Source organism: Emys orbicularis, chromosome 1 (assembly GCF_028017835.1).
Source record: "Emys orbicularis isolate rEmyOrb1 chromosome 1, rEmyOrb1.hap1, whole genome shotgun sequence".
NCBI classification, from domain to species: Eukaryota; Metazoa; Chordata; order Testudines; family Emydidae; genus Emys; species Emys orbicularis.
In genome coordinates this window covers 93652678-93663962 of record NC_088683.1, presented here as the reverse complement: position 1 = coordinate 93663962, position 11285 = coordinate 93652678, and the positions used below count along the sequence as shown (strand labels likewise).

The window sequence follows — 11285 nt, the reverse complement described above, 5'->3', positions numbered from 1 at the left end:
CCCCCTTCTCTCTCTCTCCTGCCCGCTCCCGCTCCCTCCCCCTCCCAGCCAGTCCCCCTACACCCGCGCTCCGGCCGCGCCACAGGTTTGTTGTTTTTGCTTTGCCGTTCTGGCCGCCCCGTTTTTTTTGTTTTTTGTTTTTGCTTGGGGCGGCCAAAAAGCCAGAGCCGGCCCTGCCTGAGGTCTTTCTGAGTGTAGCCTTCATTGATTTGAGATCTACCATACCATTCTCTCACTAGAAGGGAAAACCTATAATGGCAGCAGGCCGTAAAAGAGACCCAGTTTGGGAATATTTTAATGAAGTTCCTCTACCTGTGGGTAAGACAGGCATGCGTGCAAAATGCAAACTGTGCAATAAAGAAATGCAAGGCCTGGTCGCCCGAATGAAACATCATGAGAAGTGTTCCTTCTCAGGAGGAAGCTGTGTTGAAGATGATGAAAGGAACATGTCTGAATATGCAGAATTTTCAGGTTGGTAAACTTTTTTATTTCATACTTCTTTCTTAAGGACTGCCTGTCTTTCTTCTGGACTATTCTTGAATTCTCATGTTTGAGCAAAAAATATAGTTGTTACTCTATGGTACAATCATTTTAGATACAATTGTGATTAAAAAATAAGTAGCTGAAATAGGCAGATCTTTTACAATTTCACCTTTAAAGTAGTACTGAGTGTCAGTGAATGCAATGAGTAATACTCAATGAGCAGTATGGTAATAATAATTTAATAACTGCATTGACTTAATTTGTTTAGGAGAATCCATCCTCAACATACAGGATTCTGAAGACTATCCACCTTCAAGATCACAATTATTTTCTATAGTTTTGGAATTATCTGTCAATGATAGTGTTTCAGTCACATCATGTATGTCACATAGCCACAGAATATCACCTGTAGCAAAAAGAAAAAAAAATCTCCATCATCCAGAAACAACCATAGATAAGTTTGTGATAAGAACCAGCAGATTACAAAAAGAGGTAATTGATTAAAAAAATTGCCCGGTTTGTTTATGCAACAAACTCTCCTTTCCGTCTGATTGAGAACCCACACGTCATTAACATGGTTCAGTCATTCAGACCAGGATACAGTCCACCCAACAGAGCAGATGTCTCAGGCAAATTGCTGGATAAAGTATATGAAAAAGAAATTGAGCAGTGTGCAAAAGGTCTAGAGGGTGAAATTGTTAACCTGAGTCTTGATGGGTGGAGCAATGTCCACAATGATCCTGTTGTATGTGCTTGTGTGACAACAGAAGAAGGGAACGTCTTCGTTACAGAAACAATCGATACATCAGGAAATGCACACACAGCAGAATACTTACAAGAAATAGCAGTAAGAGCTATAACAAACTGTGAAAAAAAATTCTACTGTCTAGTATGCAGCTTGGTCACAGACAATGCTGCAAATGTATCCAAGATGAGAAGAAATTATTTAGAAGAGAGTGAAGAGAGTCCCAAGCTAATAATATACGGTTGCAGTGCTCATTTGGTGCACCTCCTAGCCAAAGACTTCAGTGTTCCAGAAATAAAGGCTAATGTTGAAATTGCAAAATACTTTCGTAACAACCACTTTGCAGCAGTTACTCTGAAAAAAGTGGGAGGAACCAAGCTAACTCTCCCACAAGATGTGCGATGGAACTCAGTAGTGGACTGTTTTGAGCAATATATTAAGAACTGGCCTAATCTGATGACAGTTTGTGAACAAAATCGTGAAAAAAATTAATTGCACTGTCACAGCCAAAGTTCTCAGCTTTGGGCTTAAGAATAATGTTGAACACATGCTGAGTACCCTGAAGCCTATTTCTGTAGCCTTGAACAAAATGCAGGGAAATAGCTGTTTTATTGCTGATGCTGTTGAAATTTGGAAGGAACTGAGTGAGATCTCAAAAAGAGAAATATGCAATGACAGAGTTAAATTACAAGCATTTAAAAAAGGATGGGACAAGCACTATCTCCAGCTCACTTTCTTGCAAATATTCTCAGTACTCAGTACCAGGGTCAAACCTTAACTGCTGAAGAAGAGGAGTTGGCTATGACATGGACATCCAGCAATTATCCCTCCATAGTGCCAACTATAATAAACTTCAGAGCTAAGCGTGAACCATTCAAGAAATATGTTTGCTGATGATTTTTTAAAGAAAGTCACATCGGTGAACTGGTGGAAGTCACTTAAGCACTTGGATTCAGAGACTGTTGAAGTGATAATCTCACTTTTAACAGCAGTAGCTGCTTCTGTTGGTGTAAAAGAATATTTTGTTCCTTTGGACTAATTCATTCCAAATTGAGAAATCATTTGGGACCTGAAAAAGCAGGAAAGCTTGTTTTTCTTTTCCAGATTATGAACAAACAGGAAAATGAAGGTGAAGACGACTGAGTTAGCTGCAGAAGCCAATATTTTAAGTTTCTCATGTTGACCTGGCTGACATAGCCTATTTAATTTTTGATTTTTTTAAATTTTTTTTAACTATTTTAGTTAAAAACAATTTTAACAAAAACCTGATTTTAAAAAACTTGAATGTTTAACTAAATTAAAAAAATCATATGCTTGTTTTGTTAAAATATTATATGTTTGCTGTTGAAGAAAAACATCCAGAATACATAATATTGTTGTTTTAGTTAAATAAAACAATTTAAATGTCTGTCTGGTGATGTTCTCCTCCTAATACAGCATGGCAAGAAAATCCTCCAAATATTAATGATTAACCTGTTGAATTGAACATAAGAAATAAGAATGGCCATACAGGGTCAGACCAAAGGTCCATCCAGCCCAGTATCCTGTCTGCCGACAGTGGCCAATGCCAGGTGTCCCAGAGGGAGTGAACCTAGCAGGTAATGATCAAGTGATTTCTCTTCTGCCATCCATCTCCACCCTCTGACAAACAGAGGCTAGGGACACCATTCCTTACCCATCCTGGCTAATAGCCATTAATGTACTTAACCTCCATGAATTCATCTAGTTCTCTTTTAAACCCTGCTATAGTCCTAGCCTTCACAACCTCCTCAGGCAAGGAGTTCCACAGGTTGACTGTGCGCTGTGTGAAGAAGAACTTCCTTTTATTTGTTTTAAACTTGCTGCCCATTAATTTCATTTGGTGACCCCCTAGTTCTTATATTATGGGAACAAGTAAATAACTTTTCCTTATTCACTTTCTCCACACCACTCATGATTTTATATACCTCTATCATATCCCCCCCCCCCCCAGTCTCCTCTTTTCCAAGCTGAAAAGTCCTAGCCTCTTTAATCTCTCCTCATATGGGACCTGTTCCAAACCCCTAATTATTTTAGTTGCCCTTCTCTGAACCTTTCCTAATGCCAGTATATATTTTTTGAGATGAGGAGCCCACATCTGGACGCAGCATTCAAGATGTGGGCATACCATGGATTTACATAAGGGCAATAAGATATTCTCCATCTTATTCTCTATCCCTTTTTTAATAATTCCTAACATCCTGTTTGCTTTTTTGACTGCCGCTGCACACTGCATGGACGTCTTCAGAGAACTATCCACGATGAATCCAAGATCTCTTTCCTGATTAGTTGTAGCTAAATTAGCCCCCATCATATTGTATGTATAGTTGGGGTTATTTTTTCCAATGTGCATTATTTTACATTTATCCACATTAAATTTCATTTGCCATTTTGTTACCCAATCACTTAGTTTTGTGAGATCTTTTTGAAGTTCTTCACAGTCTGCTTTGGTCTTAACTATCTTGAGCAGTTTAGTATCGTCTGCAAACTTTGCCATCTCACTGTTTATCCCTTTCTCCAGATCATTTATGAATAAGTTGAATAGGATTGGTCCTAGGACTGACCCTTGGGGAACACCACTAGTTACCCCTCTCCATTCTGAGAATTTACCATTTATTCCTACCCTTTGTTCCCTGTCTTTTAACCAGTTCTCAATCCATGAAAGGATCTTCCCTCTTATCCCATGACAACTTAATTTACCTAAGAGCCTTTGGTGAGGGACCTTGTCAAAGGCTTTCTGGAAATCTAAGTACACTATGTCCACTGGATTCCCCTTGTCCACATGTTTGTTGACCCCTTCAAAGAACCCTAATAGATTAGTAAGATATGATTTCCCTTTACAGAAACCATGTTGACTTTTGCCCATCAATTTATGTTCTTCTATGTGTCTGACAATTTTATTCTTTACTATTGTTTCAACTAATTTGCCCGGTACTGACATTAGACTTACCAGTCTGTAATTGCCGGGATCACCTCTAGAGCCCTTTTTAAATATTGGCGTTATATTAGCTATCTTCCAGTCATTGGGTACAGAAGCTGATTTAAAGGACAGGTTTCAAACCATAGTTAATAGTTCCGCAATTTCACATTTGAGTTCTTTCAGAACTCTTGGGTGAATGCCATCTGGTCCCAGTGACTTGTTACTGTTAAGTTTATCAATTAATTCCAAAACCTCCTCTAATGACACTTCAATCTGTGACAATTCCTCAGATTTGTCACCTACAAAGGACGGCTCAGGTTTGGGAATCTCTCTAACATCCTCAGCCGTGAAGACTGAAGCAAATAATTCATTTAGTTTCTCCGCAATGACTTTATTGTCTTTAAGTGCTCCTTTTTTATCTCGATCGTCCAGGGGTCCCACTGGTTGTTTAGCAAGCTTCCTGCTTCTGATGTACTTAAAAAACATTTTGTTATTACCTTTTGAGTTTTTGGCTAGCTGTTCTTCAAACTCCTCTTTGGCTTTTCTTATTACATTTTTACAGTTAATTTGGCAGTGTTTATGCTCCTTTCTATATACCTCACTAGGATTTGATTTCCACTTTTTAAAAGATGCCTTTTTATCTCTCACTGCTTCTTTTACATGGTTGTTAAGCCACGTTGGCTCTTTTTTAGTTCTTTTACTGTGTTTTTTAATTTGGGGTATATATTTAAGTTGGGCCTCTATTATGGTGTCTTTGAAAAGTGTCCATGCAGCTTGCAGGGATTTCACTCTAGTCACTGTACCTTTTAATTTCTGTTTAACTAACCTCCTCATTTTTGCATAGTTCCCCTTTCTGAAATTAAATGCCACAGTGTTGGGCTGCTGAGGTGTTCTTCCCACCACAGGAATGTTAAATGTTATTATATTATGGTCACTATTTCCAAGCGGTCCTGTTATAGTTACCTCTTGGACCAGATCCTGCGCTCCACTCAGGACTAAATCGAGTTTTGCCTCTCCCCTTATGGCTTCCAGTAGCTCCAAGAAGCAGTCATTTAAAGTATCGAGAAATTTTGTCTCTGCATTTCGTCCTGAGGTGACATGTACCCAGTCAGTATGGGGATAATTGAAATCCCCCACTATTATTGAGTTCTTTATTTTGATAGCCTCTCTAATCTCCCTTAGCATTTCATAGTCACTATCACTGTCCTGGTCAGGTGGTCGGTAATAGATCCCTACTGTTATATTCTTATCAGAGCATGGAATTACTATCCATAGAGATTCTGTGGAACATGTGGATTCATTTAAGATTTTTACTTCATTTGATTCTACATTTTATTTCACATATAGTGCCACTCCCCCCTGCATGACCTGTTCTGTCCTTCCGATATATTTTGTACCCTGGAATGATTGTGTCCCATTGATTGTCCTCAGTCCACCAGGTTTCTGTGATGCCTATTATATCAATATCCTCCTTTAACACGAGTCATTCTAGTTCACCCATCTTATTATTTAGACTTCTAGCATTTGTGTACAAGCACTTTAAAAACTTGTCACTGTTTATTTGTCTGCCCTTTTCTGATGTGTCAGATTCTTTTTTATGTGAATGTTTCTCGTCTGATCTGGCCCCTACATTATCCTCCTCCATCCTCTCCTCCTGACTAAAACCTAGAGAATCTCTATCAAGAGACTCTCCTCTAAGAGAAGTCTCTGTCCGATCCACATGCTCCTCTGCAGCAGTCGGCTTTCCCCATCTCTTCGTTTAAAAACTGCTCTGCAATCTTTTTAATATTAAGTGCCAGCAATCTGGATCCACTTTGGTTTAGGTGGAGCCCACCCTTTCTGTATAGGCTCCCTCATCCCAATAGTTTCTCCAGTTCCTAATAAATCTAAACCACTCCTCCCTACACCATCGTCTCATCCACGCATTGAGACGCCGAAGCTCTGCCTGCCGACCTGGCCCTGCGTGTGGAACTGGGAGCATTTCAGAGAATGCCACCATAGAGGTCCTGGATTTCAGTCTGTTTCCTAGCAGCCTCAATTTGGCCTCCAGGACATCTCTCCTACCCTTCCCTATGTCATTGGTACCTACTTGTACCACGACCACTGGCTCCTCCCCAGCACTACACATAAGTCTATCTAGATGCCTCGAGAGATACGCAACCTTTGCACCAGGCAGGCAAGTCACCATACGTTTCTCCCAGTCATCAAAAACCCAGCTATCTATGTTTCTAATGATCGAATCTCCTATTACTAACACCTGCCTTTTCCTAATGACTGGAGTTCCCTCCCCCGGAGAGGTAACCTCAGTGCGAGAGGATACCCCAACATTATCTGGAAGGAGGGTCCCAACTATGGGAAAGTCTCCCTCTGCTCCCATTGACTGCTCTCCTTCCCTGAGCCTTTCATCCTCCTTAACAGCGCAGGGGGTGTCTGACCGGAGGTGGGACAAATGTACAGTGTCCCAGAAAGCCTCATCAATATACCTCTCTGCCTCCCTTAGCTCCTCCAGTTCCGCCACCCTGGCCTCCCTGTACGCAGTCTCTGAGGGCCAGGAGCTCCTTGCACTGAATGCACACAAATGCCACCCGCCCACAGGGCAGGTATACATGCTACACTGAGTGCAATAAACAGGATAGCCCCCACTCTGCTGCTGGGCTTCTGCCTACATTCTCTCCTACAGCTACCTAGGTTAATGATAAGGTTTTTGTTTAAATCAAGAAGTTTTTTGATTATAGTTTAGTTTAAAGTGTACCTTGCCCCCTTCCCACTCCCCTTCCAAACTCCCTGTTAGCAGCCGCTGACTCACTGCTTTATAAAGCCCTGGCCTTCCTGATAGCCCCGCCCCATGACTAAGGCTCAGCCAAGGAACAGAGGCTTCTAGATTTCAAACCTTGTTTAGAAGATCACAGCTTCCAACTGCCAGCCACAACACACGGTCCTTCAAACAAACAAACAAACAAACAAACACAAGATCAGCACACAGCAAGTAACCCCCAAACACAAACACACACTATTGGAGATAGTTCACCTCCCAATGACTTCTTAAATATCTGCTTCAATTACCTTTGGTAAATGAAATAACCAAACAATCATTTTCTGATATAGCTGTAAAACTAATCTGAAAGGTTTTCAAAATAAATCACTTTAAAAATGTATAGTGTATACCTTCTAAAAATGAAACCTACATCTATCGCTGAGTTGTGAAGAATATGTATTAAGGTTATAACAACCAACAAGAATGCACTTTTATGTAGAAATCCATGATTAAATCGAGTCTTCCTGACTAGTGATTTAAATAATGATTTAAATCAATTTGATTTAAATCAAATCCACCCTGACTTGCAGGGATTGTTTGTAACTCTTTTCAGCACTACCTGCTTACCAGCCTGATGAAACCAGCTCTTGTTTTCATGGTCATTCAGCCCGAGTGAGTCTCACCTGACAATGGGATTTCAGTTCTTCCTAAACCAAGAGCAGTACAGATACATTAGGAGGTTTAAACTTTCTTCTCTGCAATATGTGCTTGAAGAAATTTCAAGTCTTTCATGTCTCAAAGCACCCTCTATTTAGCCTTCATCCACACTAGTCAAGCAACACCTTTTAAAACATTTGCCCCAACTGCCATTTGAGAAGGAGTACTGGAGTGGTTCCCTTCCCAAATATACATACACCTCTACCCCGATATAACGTGACCCGATATAACACGAATTCGGATATAACGCAGTAAAGCAGTGCTCGGGGGGGGGGGGGGGCAGCGCACTCCGGTGAATCAAAGCAAGTTTGATATAACGTGGTTTCACCTATAACACAGTAAGATTTTTTTGGCTCCCGAGGACAGCGTTATATCTGGGTAGAGGTGTATTTGCATTTTGTTTGTGTGTTAAACCCAAAGTACCTGATATGGACAGAACTCCGTCTCCTATAACACTGAGTCTGGAAAAAGAGAAATTTAGTTCACTGGTAAATAATAACCAGAGCTGGATTTTAAATTTTGATTCAAGAGAGCTGTACCTCTTATGTAGCTGAGCATTATGAACACTGACATGATGAGAAACAGTTACTGCTCTGCCTCACTGAACACTAGACTAGCCAATAAAGTGTTTCTGACTGTAAAGTTACAACCTTTTAAAGTAATAAACGCTGAAGTAAAAAGAATGAAAACTGCCTTAAAGCAACTGAGTTATCACAGTGTCAGAAGTGCTTGAGCAAGAGCTTAGCAACTCAGAAAATAGTTTTTTTTAATTGAAAAACTTCATAGCTTATGATGGAAAAAAATAACTTCTTAACAGGATATTTTAGGGCACTGAGCAAAATGGGTGCAATTTATTTGAAATCGAGCTAAGTATCCAATCATGAATGCCATTACCTACTGCCTTTGCAAAGCATTAGATATTGTGCTGATACTCATATCTTAGTTATTTTTACGGTGCCAGTCGTCATAGTATGAATGCTAAATATGGTGAGATTCTCAGGGTTGTCCATGCTGCATTCAGCTCTCTGCTTGGCAGGTTTCCTTAGTGTGTTTCTTATTTTTCTCTCCTCTGTTTTTCCTTGTCTTCAGTTCTTGCAGGAAACCTTTTGCACAAAGGTGAGTCATGTATTTTGTTCTGAAAATTCAGCCTTGGGCTTCGTCTTAGCTCTTCTAGCATAAAGTTCCATGGTCAGTAGCTTTTGATCAAAAATGCCTTGTCTCTAGCTCTTGCAAGTTTTGTCCTTGGCACCATTAGCTGTATTATCCTAGAGCAGTGTTTCCCAAACTGTGTTCTGCGGAACACTGGTGTTCCGCATGATGTGAATAGGTGTTCCGTGAAAGAATCGTAATTTTTTTAAAAAGGTCTTTAAATTTTTTTTAATTTTAAATTTGGCATATTTGAAGCGTAGTTTACAACTCTTTTTGAATGACTATAATTAACATAAAACTCTTTTTCCGGTTATTGATAGATCTCGTATTGAATATCATGGCGTAAAGAGAACGCGGCACGCAAGTATGTTGACGTCTACCCCTTTCAGGCACGTTTCAGTTAGTGACGTCGTACCCCTTCTGCTCGAGGCTGCGCGAACTGCAGCGGTATGCACACACCATTCTCTTTACGCCATGTTGAATATAACATATTCACTCAACACGTTCAAACCTGTGGGTCTTTACCGTGTGTGCAATAAGCACAACTAAACTAGCTTCGCTCGAAACAATATAAATATTTGTGACCAAAAAATTTGACAAAAATCAGTATTTCTAAATATTGTTACTAAACCTAATCACCATGGATTTGTGGCTAAAAGAAGGAACTTTGAAACGAAAAGCAAGTTCTTCTGGTACTCCAACTGTGGCCGAAATAAACGAGCAAAATATTGTGACACTTCAAAGTGAGGATGAACAATCGTAGTCTTTTGTTGCTGAAAAATCTGTTAGTACTAGTGAGTTATCCAAGGTGAAAGAATTTCCACCGAAGTATATCAAAAAACAAGAAGAAGAATGTGTTAAAAGACCAAAACGAAAGTATGTTGAAAGTTATTTGTGTTTCGGTTTTACGTGTGTTGGAAATAAAGATGTTCCTGATGCGCAGTGCGGTGTGAGCAACAAAATACTAGCAAACAGTTCATTGGCTCCTGCTAAACTTCGTAGGCATTTGGAAACCAAGCATGCTGAATACAAAGACAAAGATATACTTTTTTTCAAGAGGCAGCGTGACTCACTTGGAAATTGTAAACTTTTGATGATTAAAATTGCTAAAACAGACAACGAAAGTGCAACAGAGGCATCTTATCGAGTAAGTTACCGTATAGCGCTTGCCGGAGAAGCTCACACTATTGGAGAAACACTTATCAAGCCTTGCACAAAAGATAATTGTAACGTGCATGTTGAGCGAGCAGTCTGGTAAAAAAATTGATGCTATACAGTTGTCAAATAATACTGTTACACGCCATATTAAAGATCTTGCCGATGACATAGAAAAAGAGCTAGTTTGCCAACTGAAAATTTGCCATGAGTATTCATTGCAGCTAGATGAGTCCACTGACGTTTCAGGACTTGCTGTGCTACTAATATTTTTCTGATATAGATTTAATAATATTATTGAAGAGGACCTGCTCTTATGTGAATCTCTGTAAAGCAACACGACTGGAGAAGAAATATTCAACTGCATCAACAATGTTATCAGAAAGCATGAAATTAGTTGGGGAAAATGTATTGATGTATGTACTGACGGTGCTTGGGCAATGATCGGGAAGATGAAGGGAGCTGTAACGCGAATCATAAAGTGTGGCACCAGAAAGCACTAAGAGCCATTGTGTTCTACACAGACAAGCACTTGCAGTTAAAAAAATACCAGCATATAAATTGTGCTCGATGAAGCAGTACAAATTATCAATTTTGTCAAATCTCGACCACTTCAATCCAGGTTATTTAAACTTTTGTGTGAGGAAATGGGTAGTCAGCACAAAACGCTTCTTTTACATACGGAAGTGAGGTGGCTATCCAGAGGAAAAGTGCTTGTGAGGCTTTTTGAGCTTCGTAGTGAACTACTGGTATTCTTCACTTCAGATAATTCAGGACGAAAATTTAATGACTGTCTGACAAATTCCTCGTGGCTAATGAGACTTGCGAATCTTGCAGATATTTTTGCAAAATTAAATGAAATTAATCTGTCGCTGCAAGGAAAGAATGTGACCATTTTTACTACAATGGATAAAATTTCGTCGTTAAAAAAGAAACTGGAATTCTGGGCATCTTCTGTAGAACAGAAGAACTTCGACTGCTTCCCTACAGTACATGAATTTCTGACTGAAATAAATTCTACAGTCCATGAAGAAGTTTCCAGCACCATTTTACAGCACTCATGTGACTTGCAGGCCTCTTTATTAGAATATTTTCCTACAACTACTGATGATAATGCTTGGGTATGAAATCCGTTTGTAATTACAGCCAAATCAGTCGGCTTTACTGCGCACGATTATGAAAGCCTAATTGACTTAATTTCTGACTCTGATTTGAAACAAAAGTTTAAGGATCTTCCGCTGAATAATTTTTGGAGCAGCCTAATAGAGGCTCAAGAGAGGAAGGGGAGGAGAGAACAAAAATTGCCCAGCAGCTCAGGGTGTCTGCTCCCTCCCTTCTTGTGA

General features: G+C 39.8%; 1 pseudogene; it reads left to right on the top strand.

The window, feature by feature from the left end:
- The first annotated feature begins 9391 nt into the window (after positions 1-9391).
- LOC135879126 (zinc finger BED domain-containing protein 5-like) lies at positions 9392-11285 on the top strand (annotated as a pseudogene).